The sequence below is a fragment of the Plodia interpunctella genome, chromosome Z, assembly GCF_027563975.2.
Source record: "Plodia interpunctella isolate USDA-ARS_2022_Savannah chromosome Z, ilPloInte3.2, whole genome shotgun sequence".
NCBI classification, from domain to species: Eukaryota; Metazoa; Arthropoda; class Insecta; order Lepidoptera; family Pyralidae; genus Plodia; species Plodia interpunctella.
Window position 1 is genome coordinate 8,242,242 of NC_071324.2, and position 19,511 is coordinate 8,261,752.

The window sequence follows — 19,511 nt, forward strand, 5'->3', positions numbered from 1 at the left end:
CGGAGCCTACAAGAGACGAGTCCACCACTTGAAAGGCCGACAAGCTACTGTGACACCTGGCGTTGCAGTCATCCCTGGGCAGAGGACTACTTTCTTCTTCATAGTCGTATTCCTCATGGCTGAGGGTCGTGGTCATTACGTGCAATTAAACACACATAACAACTTTCTTGGCATTAGTAATGGAGTGGTTTGCCTTCTCCATTTCACACACAAGTTAATAATCAACCAGTGTGCAGGTTTCTTCACGATGTTTTCCTTCACCTTCTTGCTTCACGGAAGCAAGTGGTGGCCGAGGAAAACTACTATACATGAGTCAGGTTGGTACACAAACTCATGTGGCACGAGAAGGATTCGAATCTGGGACCTTCTGATCCACAGGCGGGCGTCTTAACCATAACTCTACCACCACTTCGCTGAGGACTACTTACCAAAATCTTAATCGCATGCTCTTCCTATAACATAAAAAATACATTCCACACATAGCTCCTAAATCAGAAGAGACATGTGGAAAGCTCGCCGCTATATATAAGTAGGCTATATTTATGATTATTGTTAATTTTTACCACTGCGGTTGTGGTTATTGGAAAGAGATAAGATCCGGGGGCATTTAAACCATTGTATTTGTATGTCTCAGACATGAAATGAAAGCCTGTATCCTCAAAACCTAATTAGCTAAACAAAACCTAACATAAGATTTTGGTATTCTAATGAAATGTTGTTTTGAGGAAGTCATTGAAATATGTGTATTTCTAAATTGTACGTTTAAAAATGTACATGTTGTGATACTGTGTATATTCGTATGTTTCTGTACAGATACGTATATATAGTAAATGAACGGTGCGCGGCGCCTTAAAATAAAACTTGGCATTGTCTTAGAATAACAAGCCAACGTTTACTGCGGCTTCATTTGGCAACAAAAATCTAGAAATTGGCGGAAAATAACGAGGACCGTACTAATATAAAACCATGGCTCAGCAGGTCGCGGCTCCTTTATGCTCTTTTGTTCTCATAGGTTTTGACAGTGTTAACTTACGTCGAATCTTCATACAATGTCTGCGCCACGGATTTACTAAGTACTTCGTTACTAATTATGAAATTAGACTGACCATATCAAAGTGAAATAAAAGGTAAAACTTTTAAATGATTACACTAGAAATGTTATTCAACATTTCAAGATGTGGCTTGATACCTTAACTTGCCCAATTTTCTTTTTATTTTAAACAAAATAATGTCCAATATTTTTGTAGCTTTGGTATAAAACCTAGCTTAGTCAACAAATCTGCCAATAGATCATTGGAATTTACATTTTCCACTTTTAACTCACCCTTTGTGCACACTCTCTTATATAAAAATGTTTTAGCTTGATATATTTCGTCTTTCTATGACGTTCATGTACAAGATTTCGCTATCTATGCGAAGTATAGGTTTATCTATTTCTCCACATTAATTTCTAAATAATCTGTTTAACCAGACTATTTCTCTGCTGGCTTCACTGGCTGCTACTATCGCCGCCACTGTGGACGAACGTCGACGAAACGCCAACGTGACGAAGGGCGACGGAGCACGACGAAGTATCGGGGCATGATTCTTACCGCTTGAAAAATATGTATTCATAGCATGAAAACAGAATTTGGAATAAAAATAATTGATCAAATTATATTGATTTGTGCATCATGTCAACGGAGTTCATTCACTATTTCATCCGCAATCTGAGTTGAATTTTGCGTAATAATAAATATTATATATAAAAACATAGTAGAGCCACAAGATTTACCCATCGAATATTATCTGGAGTGAAGTCATTTGTCTTGTAGCACTAACCACCATAAACTTGTTACAAGTAACAAAGTCGGCGCGACCCCGGCCGTCCTATCCTACAACCTTAATTATAATCTGTTCTGTGACGTAATGATATTTGCGGCGGTACATCGATTGTTTTTAATCGAGTTATTGATAACTCCAATTTCCACAGATTGTCATTAAAGAAAATTATCATAAAAAAATTCAACTTTTTAACAGCTCTCTGAAAAAAATATTTAGTATCAAATAGAGTATTTGTAGACCATCATTTTGACACTAGGACGTCGGTCTATTGTAGTTCTATTAAATGTACTTACAATATGCTTTAGTTAACTGCATTCAATTGTTTCTGTGGAAGTCTCAACCCAAAGTGAGTTTTGTTACTAAATTATATCTAAGTTTACAAATGTCAAATAATTGTCTCCAACTTCTATCTTGACTCTATTATTATGTAACTTCCATTGATCCTTCTGAGACCTAATTTACATGAAGACAAAAACTGTTCAGGGCTGGCTCCAGGGGACTACACAAACATATTGAAGAAAGAAAAAAAATTAAAGATTACCAAAAATATTACCAAATGATGACATTAGTGGTTACTAATACTGTAGACACATGTTAGACACTTCATTCAACTTTAAGCTCTCCCAACTAAATATTTATTAATTGAATAAATTGATTTGCTATCTTCCTCTTTACTAACGAAAAGTGCGTGAAGATATGTCAGAATTAGTAGAAACGTCAGTGTCAACATGAGAGTGCATGCATCCATTCAGTTTGGTCTATCTGGTGATAGGAATGAATATCTTTATGTTTTTCATTAACCCTCGTAAATTTGATAGTACTATTTCATAAAATAGAAAAACCACTGATATTCGTTCTAAATAAATTAGTAATTACCCTTGAATAAATTTATAGTTAATTTGTGTCTACCTTATAAACGTTACGTTCATTACTATTTACCCAAATTCCAACAAGAACACAAAGAGGGAGGCTTAGATTACTACTTACACCCCATATTACAAGAATAAATTCAAGATGCCCAATCTTGCTACTTATTTATTCTATGTTCTCTCATAAAGCTGCTTATTTGTCTCAATTTGTTCCAGCGAAGTTAACCCAATATATAATTGGAACATATAAGACTGAAAGCTTGGTTAACGTAATTCCTGACCTATGTGAGCCAGGGTGCCAACTACTATGATTATCATGTTATTAGATAGTTAGTCTTTGTTTCTTCTTTAAATGTATAGACAGAGAGAGAGAGATTTTTGCCCAGATTGAATAAAATATTTGGCAAATCATAAAACTTTTACCTATATCTTAATTGTCTTTTGCCCGCGGCTACGCCAGCGTTTAATATGAGCCACCGGGCATCAATTATTTTTTTCAATATCTAAGGTTTTAAAAAATGTATAAACTATATTAGAGTTTAAATTAGACCACCTGCTGTACAATAGTGTAAACTGCATTAAATTCCATCCAGTAAATTTTGCGTGATGCACGAACAAACATACGGTTAAACAGAAAGACATACAAACAAATATGTGGCTTCTATTAGTACCTAATATTAAGCCCTTACCTAATATTTACCCTTCAAGACCTCTTACAATTATTTATCTGTAATATCTCCTTTCTAAAGATATAGCCCACTTACAGTTTTATTATTATGTAAAATTTATATTTTAATTTTCTTGTCTAACTCGTTATGTATCAAATTGAAAATATAACTAGAGCTATCGAAATATATTCTAAATCTAACGTCGATATCGGGCGAAACGAATATGCGATAAAAATAATTAAGGTAGGACGTCCAATGAGGGGTTACGCGTGCCTATATATATTTTGAAGTAGGAAACCTTAAAAAGTAGATGAGCGGACACTGGGCTCTATGATTTTGTGGCTGCGGAAGAAACCGGAAAATCAGTCGGATGAAGAAGACTCAGGAATACCATAACACGCCGTGGCCTCGCATTAATAGCCAAGAATATATACGGAAACATCCATGAAATCACTGGGGTGAGTTACCTAGAATCAAGATTAAAATTAATTGAATAAGATCTCAATTCTTTTAGAGCATGGTGTTATAAAAATTAAACCTTACCTCGGAGAGACTTGTCATTAACTTTATCTTTCACGATTTAATCACGTAAAAATAGTCTTAATCTATGTGAGGCTTTTAAGCCACTAATTAAATTTCTGGATGCTTATTTATAAGTAACAAGCGAGACATCCCGGCTTCGTATGGTTAAACCATAATGAATTATACAAGTAAAACTTCCTCAGGAATCACAAAATCTATTGGTAAAAACCGCCTAAAAATGCGTGCAGTATGTAGTAGTTTATCGCGAACAAACGTGGCAGATGAGTAATGATTAAATGTCCACAGAATCCATATAGGCCATGAATATAATGTACCATGTTGGTCGATGTATATTTATATATATAGGAACATTATTATTTTTTAATAAAACACACGAATGAACGCTAGTAAATAAATAAATTTTGAAATATTCATACTAATATTGATCCCCTGACGTGTTACGAAGAGCAAATAAGCAATATTGTTTCTATCTATAGTACGTCACTTGAGAAATGGTATTTGGAATTGAACATTGGTACAATATATTGCTAATGAAATCACTTGTAGGAATTCTGGAGCGCGTTCCGAAGCCCTTTTGCCCGAAATCTTTCGTCGCTTTATTTACATTTAGCGGAAAATATTGCCCTAACTTCGGCACGTCGAGTTCCAATGGATTTTGGTTTGTTGGAATTTGCACAGAAGTTGTTTGTACTAATCTAGGTATTTTACACCATACCGTTGTCTTTTTTTTATTTATTTGAAAAAAAAACAAACAGGCTTAATATATTACAAAAGATCTTACAAATTAATACAAGTATGTTGCCCAACAGTTTGATTTTGGTGCAGTGGCGTCTCAAAGCGCTTGCCCTATACCTTCAATTCACTCTTTTCAATTCAACTCTGATGTTTCTACCCGCCACCTGTCTGAGGTAAACCTTCTTTGGAAGTGTAATTGTTACCTCACCGTTGCTAAAGCCTTTTATCTCTTAAAGACATCCACTGAGACATCAAGATATGGAGTGGTGCGTTCTAGGGCGGGAACTACACGCCGCTAGTAGCTTTGATAGTTACAACATCGTCGTCTGTCGATCGAGGGTTTAAAGACGTCGCGTCGCAGACAAACCGGTTGCAAGTCAAGGTCGAAAACAGTCACGATTCTCGACAGAACTCACCTAGTAAACTCACTAGAGTACAGAAAGATAACTGCTTTTAGATGCTGTTTGATGGTGACGTCTTTCCACCGAATTCGACATCAAAGCATGAATTCAGAAAATAGACCATCATACGCACCTTTCACGTCAAATTATATTTATAAAGAATCATTTAAGAAGTGTAACTTCTTGAAACAATGCTACTGGCACTTCGGAAAGCTGCTGGAAAAAAAGGCAGAAAGAAACTCATTTGTCTATCAGCTTTGGAAGACAGCAATTGTAAACCAGTTCATTATTGTTACCTATAAGCAATCGTTGTGTGTATTACATTCCAAAATAGTCACAACCCCATGAGATGAGGGCGACTACAAGAAGAAGCTTCTGTACTGAAATATTAATTTATTTGCATAAACATTGAGTTTAAATCATTTGTGGTAAATGTGGTAAAAGAAAACTTAATGCTTAATTCTAAATGTTTCGCCGGCTGTGGGTAGGTATGAAAATTTAAATACTATCATTCTACAAAAAAATGCCGACTACACTATCGCCGAATATTTGCGGCATACGTAGCCGGGTTTTCATTGAGGAAAATTAAAGCTCAATAACAAACTACGCAATGTTTATTAATTTAGGTCGGCATCTGAGAGAGTTATATAATTACTAATTCCCTGCCTTTATTAAGGATACGCATACGGAACAAATCATTAAATCATTGGAACCATGGAAATAGTATACATACATTTTAAAGTACGGTCGAATATATGAATTAAAACTGGTGAATATTTTGTAGACGAAATGTTGTCTGTAGTGTCACGATTAGTCGCTCACTCTGTAACCTTATAATTTACGGTGAAATTGTAGTATCCGAGCAACCGACGTTTAGTTCATAATAATATTGTCTGTGATTTCACCTGGAGTAGGTGAAATGGAGCCAATTTAATAATTAGAAAGAGAATATTTTCAGATTCCCTTTAAAATAAGCCAAAATTAAGACTCTGTGGTTAACTGTATTTTATTCATATTTACGCTCCGAATCCGATTGTAACATTATTTGTCTGAAAATCCATATGAGCTTCGAACATCAATGCGTCACAATAAATGAAGTATCTCAATAGAAATACAGAAAAAACTTCAAAAGTCGGACACAAGTGAAGCGTAACTTACCTAACTGATTTGTTCCTAATATCAAATGGGTGTAAAAAAATGTCTAGTACCTATTTAACGATGTTGATGTTAACAACGAATAATATTTAAATAATAATGAACAAACAAACAACAAAGTGAATAACAATGCAGATAACAGGCTATTAAATGATTTTATTTAAAATTGGTTTGTTTCTTTTATGTATAACTTTTAAATTATGTTTTGCCAGTCTCTTTGAAGAGTCAAAAAAGATTGGCGCTGTGAAAAACAAAACGCTTTGTGGGTAACATAATTGCGTAGGAGTTGGCGTGTTTATTTCAAAAAACTGGCGGTTCCAAATAAATGCCCCTTCAGAGTCCAAGGGTCGGCAACTTTTCGGTTATCTCAATAATTGTCTCAGGAACGCAATTATGGAAAAAACTTTTTCTAGATGTTTAATCCAATGAAAAGTTCCAATGATCGAATCGTTAACAAGTGCTGATTATAGTTAAAAAAGTTATTTAAATTAATGAAGTAGTTATTTCCTATTCAAGAAGCAAAATAATGATTGTTTTGACTATTCGGGGCAGGGGTCCAATGATCCCAACATTCTGAAGCAAAAGTAGCATTACATAAAGATCTGACAAGCCTGTAACGCGTAAGACATTCGAGCAGCTAATTCCTCGACGTAATACAATAAAGGGGGCTACTTTGGCGAAATGTGATTAGCGACGGTTTCGGCTGACAATAAAACTAAAAATGTACACCTAGTTTCGTGTAAGGGCTGCATGAGCAATTCACCACTTCTTTTACTAACTGTGCCTCGCATCTAAATTCGAGATGCTCGTAGTACTCGTAGGGTCGTAAGCTGATTTAGCATCGAATTAGCATCATAGACTTACGAAAAGAAATGCTTTGGCATTCATACTTAGATTAGATTATATTTTCATAATTACATTTTTTCATCTAGTTACCACACGGTCTTTATTAAATATTCTTTTATGGTTTTTTTATTATTCTTTACGGCTAAAATATAAACAAATTATTTATTTTTAATTTATTTGATGATGATGAGAGAGTACATAAAAAGGACTTTTCTAATTTAGGACTACCAATCTGTCATAATTTCAGAATGTGACTACTAGGAAACAAGTGATTTTATTATTTTCTAAATAAATAAATAAAATAATATATTTTATTTTTCATCCAGGAAACATCCCTATTCTTCTTCCATTTATCTAATAGACATCTATCGAGAGAATGAATCGTCGCCTAGCAAGTTGGTAGCCATGCATTATTCAACACACATTACCCACGCTGCAATGAATACCTGCAAAGTATCGGCGCTGACGCGATCCGATTACCCTGGAGCCAGAGTATCAGACTTCACAAGTTAAATTGGAAGTAACGGGTAGATAAGTAGGGTTCATAGATGTCTATAAACGCGTGAATTTCAAGCTAAATAAGTTATAAAATTTATTAGTGTCATGACACTGAGAAGTTATCACGCCTGAGTGCAGCAATGGAATAAGATATAAAGAACGTTATAATTACCCTTACCCGTTGTTTCGTAAATGTATAATTCTCTTAAAACATTACAAATCGTACTTACTTGTGCACTATGATCAATTATTTTTTACATAAAACACTGATGACCTGACTGATACTGTTGGAATATTTACCACACTCAGGTACCATAACATAAATCATTATTTTTACGTAGAAACCTTACTTAATCTACCTTAATTACTAACCTTACGGAATGTATCTATTAAAAATCCGCATCAAAATCCGTTGCATTCTAAGCATACAGCGACAGACGGACAGCAGGAAGCGACTTTGTTGTGATAGTATGGGTGAACTTTCTATAAAATATTTAATTAAAGTGCGCCCTAAAACTGTGATGTGTTGTTTTAATAAATTAAAAGAAAAAAACTTATCAAAAAAGCCTCATGACTGAGGGTCGTGGTCTAAAAAAAAATGTTTTCCTTCACTGGAACCAAGAGATGATCAAATAAAACTACTATACATTAATCAGAATGATATACAGACTCATTTATTTAAGTACGTTGGTTTACGAAGTATAATTTCGTTATACAAAAACCATAATAGTCTAATGTGCCAGGGAAAGCTTTTATCAAATTATTCTTGTAACTCCCCTGATTAAATTGGATACGCTGTCATAAGATTGAATACCATAGTCTATTTCGATAAATAGACTAAGGGATAAATAGCCTAGGTCACAATAGCATTCCGAAGATGGTTGATAATTCCAACGCATGATTAGCTGAAGGATTAATCAGGCCCTGAATGGACCACACTGAGTGATAATTATCATATGCATAGATCGACATACAGAATGTGATAAAACAAAAGCTATATAGATATTAAATGTAAGTGTGTATATAATAACTATGGTTATAGAAAGCGAAGGCTTAGAGTCGATCTAAAGATATTTTATACAGAACGTGGCCTTTCGATTCTCCTTTGTTTACACGACACAAAACAATCTGGGTTTTGATTGGAACTTGAGCCGCGTATTCCTTGTATAGAGAAATCTACACAAACTATAACTAACAATTACTTTGTGAAGAAAAAAATCCCTTTCGGAAAAAATATTTTTCGTGTTGTAAATGTATTCAATATCAATATTATTATTTTTTTCTTAGCACCTTCAAAACGATCACACTTATTATTGCGAAAATAAATTGTTCAATTGTCTTGTTACTTTTTCAGATTTTGACTGAATTTGTCGTTTTAAGCCACTAATCTAATCCGCATCCTTCTTCCTCAACATTCCAAAATGGCTAAACATCTCACTTTCTTTACACACTCTCTCTCTCTTTCATCCTCAACATTCCAAAATGGCTAAACATATCTCTTTCTTATATTTGTAGGTATAATACCGGTTGCATTAAGGATTTTGACGCCATCAAGGTTGGAATCAGCGTTCACCTTAAATTTTTGAAGATGCTTGCTGTGATTTTACACTTAGCTGGGTGTAATAAAGTGTGCCTATATGACGTCAACGCTCCTTAGAAATGCTATGGTTACTTATCCAATGCCAAGACTTAGAGTGCCTTAATTACCACATACGATATCCACGGATAAAAAATAAATTTAGAATGTTCTAATCTAGGGTGGAGACACGCGTTATGAGGCCGGCGATATATTGCTGGAGAGATGTTACTGAAATTTATCACGATCAATATATATTAAATCACGATACGATATCACATAGCAGTGGACATGAACATGTAAAAGAGATCTTTTTTATACATCCATGATAGTGCATATAAAATGTAGGTAACATGTAAATTTATTAGAGCTATATATTAAGAAAATTATAATCTCATCACACCAGCTCGATCCCGGTGTGCATTATTAATTGTGATAATAAATATTGCTATTATTGGTAAGCTGATGCCCGCGACTTCGTTCGCGTAGCCGAACCATTTTGGTAAGGAATCAAAATTATTAGAGAGAAAATAACATAAGCCCGAAGGCATATTCTATACTTAAATGGGAGTTTTAGCCAGTTCATGTAAGTTTTCAACGAATACCTTCCGTAGCCCAAACTGTTTCCGCCTTCACCACGTGGAGGTACTCCCAGCTTATGTTATAATAATCTAGGGTAAATATAAGATTGACTTTATTACAGAACTTCCGTTTCAGATATGTTCGAAACGATATTTTAATACGCCAACCGTTACTGCTCCTTAGGTTGGACAATATCTGCTAAGATTTCACTTAACGTAAAATGCTTATCAGATTGGTTAACTTTTACTAAGACGTCATTTTCATATATATTATAGAAGAGCTGTTGCTCGCGGCAAAGAAGACATGAGGAATAAAATAGATTTTTGAGAGTCTCAAGATGTTTGTGAATCATTGTTAAAAACGTCGATCAAATGTGTCTTTTTATAAATACCTATTTTAAAAATGCGCATTAGGCTGATCAAATATTTGTTAAGGCGCTTTTGTCATACAGATATGACAAAAGCAAAAACAAATATTTGATCAGAACATCTGATGATGAACTCCAACAGGCCAGCTACACTATAACAGATTATAGTGTAGCTGGTCTGTTGGAGTTCATCATCAGATGTTCCATATCCTCGATTTGTATAAGTCTACAGAAAATGCTCATCAGGCTGACCAACTTTTGTTATGATGCTTTTGCTTTTGTTATGATGCTTTTAAAAAATAAATGCAAAGTGATTTTTATAATTAATCATTTCTACCACTAGACTCATCACCACATATTCCCGGGGATTCGTTCGGGGCTGTGACACCACGAAGCAAGGATCAGCGAAAAAATAACCTAACACATTTAAAGATTCGGCCTTTTCCCTACAATTTTTAAACCCCGACGCAAAAAGAGCCGTTCGAAAGTGATAGTCAGCGATATAAATATTGAAAGTCGGGGGTTTTTTAATTTGTCTAACAAATACACTTGTATAAATTTCATCCAATGGTCGGGGTTCAATGCTAACTGTATACGTCCAGACTTAATGTTAGTCACTAAGAAATCTTCTAATTTAGAGAATACAGAAACAGACCTTTCAGACCCCATCTACGTGTCGGTATATACGCTCATTTTAATTAAAATATTTTCCCCACGAAACGGCGAGAATTTATTGCGTTCTCATCGAATAGCGATCTTGGCATTCTATCACCAACCAGCTATAATTAATTATTGAGGAATATTGCCTATAACATGTGAAAAGAATCCATCCCTCCGGGATGTACGAGTATCACTGACTTGAGGACTTTCAAATAAATTAAAAACCTAATCGATCCGCCGCTCATTCTTTGAATTACGCCTATTTTACAGGAGTAATGATCACAATTCGTTTTTACCAAAGTTGTTGCCCGCGACACTCCATGTTTCCAAGTAAACGTAAAAAGTCATAATAAATTATTTCTTCTTTATAACATTTAAAAATGGACAAACAAACAGACTTCTACGTTTATGATATTAGTAAAGTGCAACATCACACCGAATAACAAGTTATTCCATTCCAGAAGTTATTACTTATTATAGTTAGTAAAGTATATTTTCATGACATTAGGTACTGTTTCTTTGATTAATTTCCTTATACAATCGATAAATCTAAAGTCGCGTCATATTTGTTAGGAAGAAGATAAAGCTTTCAAAGTAATATTTACTTAATGACTTCTATGTAGGTACAAAAAATGACAAGAAAATCTGATGTTTACAAGAAGACCAAAATACTATAATAAGGTCAGCCAGATTGGTGGTTTTGTAAAAATAGTTAAACTTTGAGACAAATATGACTCTGGGTCCGTACTACGGACCAAGAGTCATATTTGTCCCCGCCCTCTATATCCATTCTCCCGTACATGCAGTACAAGACAACAACTTCAGGTGATGTCAAGCGGCCTGTCATAAAATCAAAGCCAATTCTAACTTTTTCTACTTTCAAAATATAAATCGATAAAAATATGATTACATTATCACAGCGTAAGCACTGTCCTAATTAAACCTACTGTGGTAGTCAAATACCATAGTATTGGTGGCTCAGACATCTTGGTATGTCGAGTATCTAAGCAAACCTCAAACACTGGCTGTGGCCTCACTCAAATAGCCCAAGGGTGTAAATTGACCACTGTGCGGAAGGATAACCCATCGACCTACTTTCGTTTCGAGTTATGCGGTTCCGCCTAGACTAGGACCACTCCAGATCCTCTTGTGGATGTCGTATTAGGTGATTAAGGGACTAATAGACTAGGCAGCTGATAAGCAACAATGGTATTGCCGTAGAGGGTTGACATTAGGCAGGCGGCGGATAGGGTTTTAGGATCTCGACCCCGCCCGAGCTTTGCGGCGTCACAGTTCCACGAAACAGTATATGAGAGAGACTTGCATCCAGCCATACCTCTATTTAAATAGTATCAGTATTTAGTATTTCTATCAATAATAACTTAAATTATGTGTCATCCTATAACAGGCCATTCCATGTTCCATGCTCTCGTGGATGTTGTACGAGGAAACTAAAAACTTTCAGCATTCGCAAATAGTTTTAACTCCTCCTCAAAGTCTAAAGAGAATTTCGACGTGCTACTCTATCTTTGCGGTTGACATAAATATAAAGGATAGAGAGGATGGCTGTTCCGTAATTACTTCATTTTTTGTACCGAAGCAACCCCGAAGTTCATTATTCATTCATTGGCACCTTATTCCCGCTCACTGCGGCCTAGTTGCCTGCTCACGGTTCTCTCATTTCGACTGTTAAGTATTTCTCATTTAAATGAAGGTTTAGTTTTTTTGGTTGCTTTCATTTTTAGGGTTCCGTGCCTTAAAAAGGTAAAAACGGAACTCTTATAGGATCACTTTGTATTCCGTCTGTCCGTCTGTCTGTCTGTCTGTCTGTCCGTCTGTCAGGTTTTGAAAAATCCCAAAAATTGGTCATTTATACTTACATCACAGAAAAAAAATATTTGTAATTGGTTTCGTATAAATGAGTGCATACGCCCGCTTTTCACCATTACCACTAGATGATACTGTGCCTTTTTTGCTATGGAGATTTTTTTGGAACTTGATAAGTTAGCAAAGTATTTGACGGTTTTCACGCGGACATGATTTTTTTCTCATTGTGGTTCTTACTTTGCTCCTGTGTTCCTTTCCGAACTTCTGACCGATTCTGTATTAAAAAGTTTTGATCGATTTCAACCAGGCTATGCTTATTACTTACTTATTAATCGTTAGAAACATTGAAGGTTTTTTTCATGTCATACTTCGTTTCGACCAATGTCTGATACCTAAATATAATGAAACAGTAGAAAACAAGCGCTATAGACGGAGTGTGTTAAAAACATGTTCCACAAACAATGTCTAGTGTATGTGTTTTTGTTGAATGTCTTGAATTTTTTTTATATAGAGACTTAGCTTTCCCAAAGAGGGTTGAGGTCGTGCAGGCGGTTGGTTATAAAATCACAGCCGAATCTTTTGTACGGAACCCTCGGTGCGCTAGTCTAACTCGCACTTGACCGGTTTTTTACTTCAAGATAAACTAACACTGAAAATTAACTGATGAGGTATTCCTTGAAGCGAACCCGTCGAAGTGCACCAAAAAAGTGCGCTTCGAGTAATACAAAAAATATTGAAATTTCGTTCTGCGAAGCGTACCCACGTTTAAAAATAAGAAAAAGAAAGATCCATAAAGTAAAATATTATATCGATATTTTTTTCCACTCTAGTGAGGGAATGGTTCTATTGCAATAATGTGCTGAATTCGAAAGCTATTTAGGTATTCAGGTGAAACAGAACAACTTTCAGAGTATAACAAATGATAAATATGTTATGTATTCTCTTATAGACATAGATTATTAAATTCCTTGAAGCGCACTTTTTTAATGCGATTCGATGAACAATTTTGGTGCGCTTCGATGGGTGCGCTCAAAACAAGTGCGCTTCGAGGAAAACCTCTAATTGATAACTTAGTTAGGTATTTTATTTTAGCTGAATTGATCACTGAATTTGTGTTATAAGTCGATTTTAAGTTTTACAATACAACAGTTGAGAATAATCCAAAGTTATACGCACCAGATGAAAATCTAAATCTGTGTAACAATTATTAATTATTCCATCCGCCTCACAAAACTTCCAATTTGTTTATTTACATTAACGTTATTTTGAAACACATTTTCCACAATATTACTATACATGGTTATTTCAACAAAAAGGACTAATTAGCTGTATGTATGTTGTGGTTAACGTAAAACTGAGTGCGCTTTGCTTTTCGTAGAATATACAAAATTATATTAATTTTTCAAAATTAACCGCACGCCTTTGATAACTGACCTGAATGTTTTAGCTTAAGTCACAATTTTGAAACCTAAAATTTGTATGATGTCTATGGGCATTAAAGATGGAAGTAAAGGGTTCCAGGAATAGAGGAAGATCTAAGAAGAAATGGATGGAATGTCAAGGATAGTATGAATAGGAAAGGAATATCAATGGATATGGCAAATGACAGAACGAAATGGAAGGAACTTATATTGTGCCGACCCCACATGAATGGGATAAGGTCAAGAAGAAGTATATTGCAAAGTTCTGTTTATTATTAAAGAGCTATCTATGCTTTTGTCGGTGGACTATTCAGAATACCTGTGCGTTTTGAGCATTACTCTTTTCCTATTTTCATGTATTGTATTTATTGGTTTGTAAATTGTTCATCTGTACAGTTCATCAAATAATGTTATATTTTCATAATCTCTTTATTTTTCACATTTTCCGTAAACTTTGAAGTGGATTGTAATAAAATTCATAAATGTGTATTGTTCTGGATTTAAATCCAATTGCACAATAATTTAATATTATTTTATTCCATTTCACATTGTAGGTGTATTTTATTTGAAACTTATCAGTATAGGATAGAATACAGTAATATTTAAATAAATAAATAAAATATTTTTCTATGCTAGCATTGTATATTATGAAATACTTAATCATTTACTTCTAGAGACCACAAAAAATACGTTTATTAGAATTTATGTAAAATATGATATTTTCATAATATCGAGCATCAACAATTACTGGTCCATAGGTGCGGTGTTTGTTTACCATCTGGACACCCGCATATCGATTTGCCTACTATACTATATAAAAAAAACTACCATAGTATAACAAGTACCATTTTATTCGAATAGACGAAACACAGCCGATGAGACGCGCACATATCTAGCTAAAACTTTGTTATTGGATAAATTTGATAAGGGACACGTCACTGGAGATTGAGTAAGTAACATAATTGTCCAAAAACATGTCAGGTGTGTCCTTCAGAACCAACTTAAAACTGGACATAATAGACACGTACATGCTATTATATAAAATGGATTTTTAAAAACTTAATAAGTGTTCTTTATATCCTTTGGGCCAATTTTACTGCAACTATTTAATGAATGACTAATATTCATATTAATATTATAAATGCTAAAACTTTATTGTCTTTATCACGCTGTCGTGGATGTAACCAACCATTGGAGAGATTTCGATGAAATTCGGTATGGATATAGCTGAAGGCCAATAGGCTACTTTCTTACGCGGGTGCAATAGCTAGTTATCAACAAGTTACGAAACACCTTGAGAGAAGAAAATAGAATCGTATGAATAAACGATGATTCAATGTTTTATTTAACAACTAGTTACACCACTTCAGGTTTCAGCATATATTTGTAAAACTAGCCGCATAACTGAATATCGATCTAGAATAAACAATAAGTATATACCTACATTATTTGCTGATTCTAGAATTACTCAATACATTCACAATTTCCAGGAGCCATACATAGAATATTGTATTACTAGCCTTTGCTCGCGGCTTCGCTCGCGATAATTTCTCGCGAAAGCGGAACAGATACGATTTTCATCCACTTTCACCACTCATTTAAATTTGGGAGTCGATTTTAAAAAACCCCGGTCAAGTGCGAGTTAGGCTCGCGCACCGAGGGTTCCGTGTAAAATTTTGAAGATTTGTTTGTGATTTTATAACCGACCGCCTGCCTAAATGCGACAATGGATTTAGCGTAAGAAACTCTATTACTATTTGTAGTAATTTCTAGTACTAATTCTATCAAGACTCAAAAGTGAAATGGAAAAGTAAACATCACATGCTATCAAAAGGGGAAATAAGGCATTATGTGGCTACAGTAACGTATTCCTTGAATAAATATCCGACCACTTTTTGCACCCGTAATGGTTCCTCTGAGAGTGAGAATATCTCGAAAATTGGACCAAACAAAGTCATTTAGATAAGGTGGTAAGCGCTTACCATACCGCGGCCGAGCGGGGCCTCCCCTAGGAGATCTTAAGGAGTAATCCAATTGTGCTTCAATTTCGGTTTAGCCAGTAACTATGCAGTCAACGACCCGCCGAGGGAAATTCAATCAGACCTCTTTCATATTAACTGCCGTAAATGGCAAAGGGTGAATAAGTTCAGCCAAGGTTTTATTTTAAACCTATACGATTATGTAGTATTGGAGGATGTAAGTTAAGTATCATAGTGGAGTAATAAATAATGTGTAAGAGACATCATCAACGTTCAATATATGACAGTCTTTCAGGAACCCGTGATGCAGTTTCAGTTGTGACAATTCTGAAATTAGCGACACTTAGATGTTACTTCAAGTATTATATCAGCTGGATTAATTACTAAAGTAAGTCCAGTTTCTGTGTGTTATCTATGTAGCTTTACCATATTAAGAACCAAACCGATTTTAAAGCAAAACCGTGCTACTATTTTTTTTAAGTTTCATGGCTTTCATGGTTCGCCAAAATGATGATTATGCCAACGTCAAGTATACTTACTAATATATTTTTATATACAAATATTCAGCTTTGCTATGTCAAAATGTCAATAGGGCATATAACACAAAACTCAGCGCAGATGGCGCTACTGGTACAACTGGAGTCAACAAACATTGCCAATGGAGACAAAAAGCGCCAATTTTCAATATTGTCGCAGATTTACGACCAAACATACCTTCTACGAAATCGTGGTAGTTTTAAAGGAAAAAGGAAGAATTTTGTGGATATCCCTGAAATAACACGATTTTAGGTTTTGTTCTGCATGATTTGATCAACTGTGGTGATAAACTAATATGAACTTGATTTTGGCTGAAGATCTTACCTGTATGAAGTCCATATTTTTAATAAGTCTTCACAATAATGAAAGGATTAATAAAGTACGTTTTAACCGATTTAGCAAAAGGCAGCAAAGCTTTTGTGTACCTAACATACAGTGCTGCACTCTAGCGGGATATATGAACAGTAAAACTCCCTATTTGAAAAAATCCACGACAAAGTAAATTAGCATCGATTGTACTCATTAGGTAAATTTCGATGAAAAAATAATAAGTTCATACTTCTTTGAATTTATCACACATATAAAAACAGAATTTGTGTGTATAAATTAATAAGTACTTTGTACAGAATACCTACCTATTCCAATAAATGAATAGATTACAAGTACATAGTTGAAAAGAACAAATACACCTAAAATAAACTGACAACAAATAGTAAATTGGTACATATTATTGTCATCGACGAAATAGTACATAAATCCATAAACCCCTTATGGTATCAACACAAAATACAAAAGAAGTAACAGATAACACAAAATGCAAAAACATTTTACCAATCGCTCTTTGTATTCTAGCGCATCCAGCAAAAAGCAAAATAAAATGCGGGCGCTACATTCGCAACAGTGCAAGCTTTATCTCTTAAATACCTTTTATGTAGACAGTGCACAGCGTTCTTATTTTACCTGGAAAGATGACAAAACAGTTAAATAGATTAAAATAAGCATAATATCATTTCAGTAAATAAAAACTACTATTACTACAAATTTTAACCTTCTTAATCACATTATCCTACTATTTCTTGGTTACCTGGTGCTTGTTAGTTTATTTTCATTTTAGACGGATAATGTCTATTTAACAAGTGTTTATTTTTAAACATAGCAAAACGGTAACATTGATTTCCCAATGATATATATAGAGAAAACACCAATTTGCTTTACCAAAATAAAACTAGTAGATGCTAAATGTCACAGTTTTCAGTGGAGGCAATCGGGAAACTGGGTGAAGTGGTCTCGTAATGGGAGGACCGTTCACTGACAGGCGTCCCCAGTCAGTTTACGAGTATAATAAATATCTCTCTCAAATCAGAGCGCATCCCCTGTTGCAAGTACGGTTTTTCAAACCTTAAATTTTGAAGTGTTAACATCAACTGCTTTTCCTCATACGACATCAACGGGAGCAGATTACTTATTTAGAAACTACTTTCTGAAATAAAAGTGACGCAATAATATAAAGTATTATAAATATAAAAAATTGTGCTTATAATAGAAATTCCAAAAGGAACAAACTGTATCTACCATTAGCCGAATCGGCGCAAAATGGAGGGTTAATAAATAGATGACAAATATTTAGACAAGTAGAAAGCCAAGTTGGTAAGACGTTTGACAAAACGTAGGCACTCGGGACACAAGGGCCCTCGCTATGCGTAAACGGATTACAAGGGCTCGCAGACCCCTTGTTAAAATCAAAGTGTTGACTGGGCCCTAATGGCCGTCAGGGCCAGCGTCATCACGCGTTATGGCTAAAAACCCGGCTTAGGTGGTTTTCTTTCAGGTTACTATAGGCGAACAAAATAATAAACCTGTTCAGAGTTTTGTTGTTTACACACTTACTGACTTGGATTCCTAAATAATGTTTTACATAATATACCAATTTCTTACAGCATAAGTACCTCTCTTGTGAAATATTATTCTTAAAAATAAATAAATCTAATTATTTAGACACGCACACATTTTAAAATCGGTCGAGATGTGCAAGATGTTGTACTCACTGGTTTTACTTATTCAATAGCAGCATTTTCTAAGTTTAGCTAAACATATGAGTGTGGTTTACATATAATGAGTTAAGTATCCTTTGAAGATAGATCAGATACATACAAATTACTTATCGGAATTTTACAGTTTTTAAAATAAATACAAGTACATATACGAAATAAGCACAAATAGAAGAAATAAGATAGTGTCAGAAGTATTGCTGTAAATCCGTGACATTCGATTTTGTCACAAACACGTGGCGCCGACACGGTAAGTAATAACTTGCAGGAAAACCGTATCTTGGCGGAGTTACTCCGTACCTAATGAAATTGTCACTTAGGAGGCATGGTATTTGACAGAACAAGGGGACAGAAGTATAATTAAATGGTATAGATTTATAAGTAAGTAATTCCCGCAACTACTCCCGAGGATGGCGTACGAAGCGACGATACCATGTCTCTTTAGCAGCTGAAGAAACCATGTCATTCTAAAGGAAGTTTGGTCTCCGAACACAACCTGGAACACGCTGAGACAATCCAGTGTACTTTGAAGCGAACAGCGAAAGGCAAATCTTTCAAAATAAAGAAACATTATTAATTCTTTTGAAATACTTAACATGTAGCATGAATAGCTTTTTTCGTACGTCAACAACAGATAAAGAAAAAGATTTTTTATCCTTAATTTTATTCTATATATATTTTTATTAATTCATTCATACACAAAATGAATATTTTTGCAATTTCTTTATTTTGGGCCTCAGGTCCTGTTGGTTTTAACTTTATGAACATCAGTGTAATTCGCTACAAAGTTGTTTCATTTCGCTCTGACATATAATAACTTCCTTTTTGTTCCAATTTCAAAAGCTTGATGCTTTACGAAACGAAACAGAATTTATTGTCCAAAAGTATGTGTTTTTGAAATAACTTAGCAGTTCCAAGAATATAGTTTGCGGCATTAATTAGGAATATCTGCATTTAAGTATGTTATTTAACTTC

The 19,511-nt window shown here is 34.6% G+C and overlaps 1 protein-coding gene across 3 annotated transcripts in view; it reads right to left on the minus strand.

Annotated features, from left to right (window-relative positions):
• LOC128682920 (uncharacterized protein) overlaps positions 1-19,511 on the minus strand; it is a 130,319-nt gene that overhangs the window by 57,724 nt on the left and 53,084 nt on the right. The gene's annotated exons all lie outside the window — the stretch shown is intronic.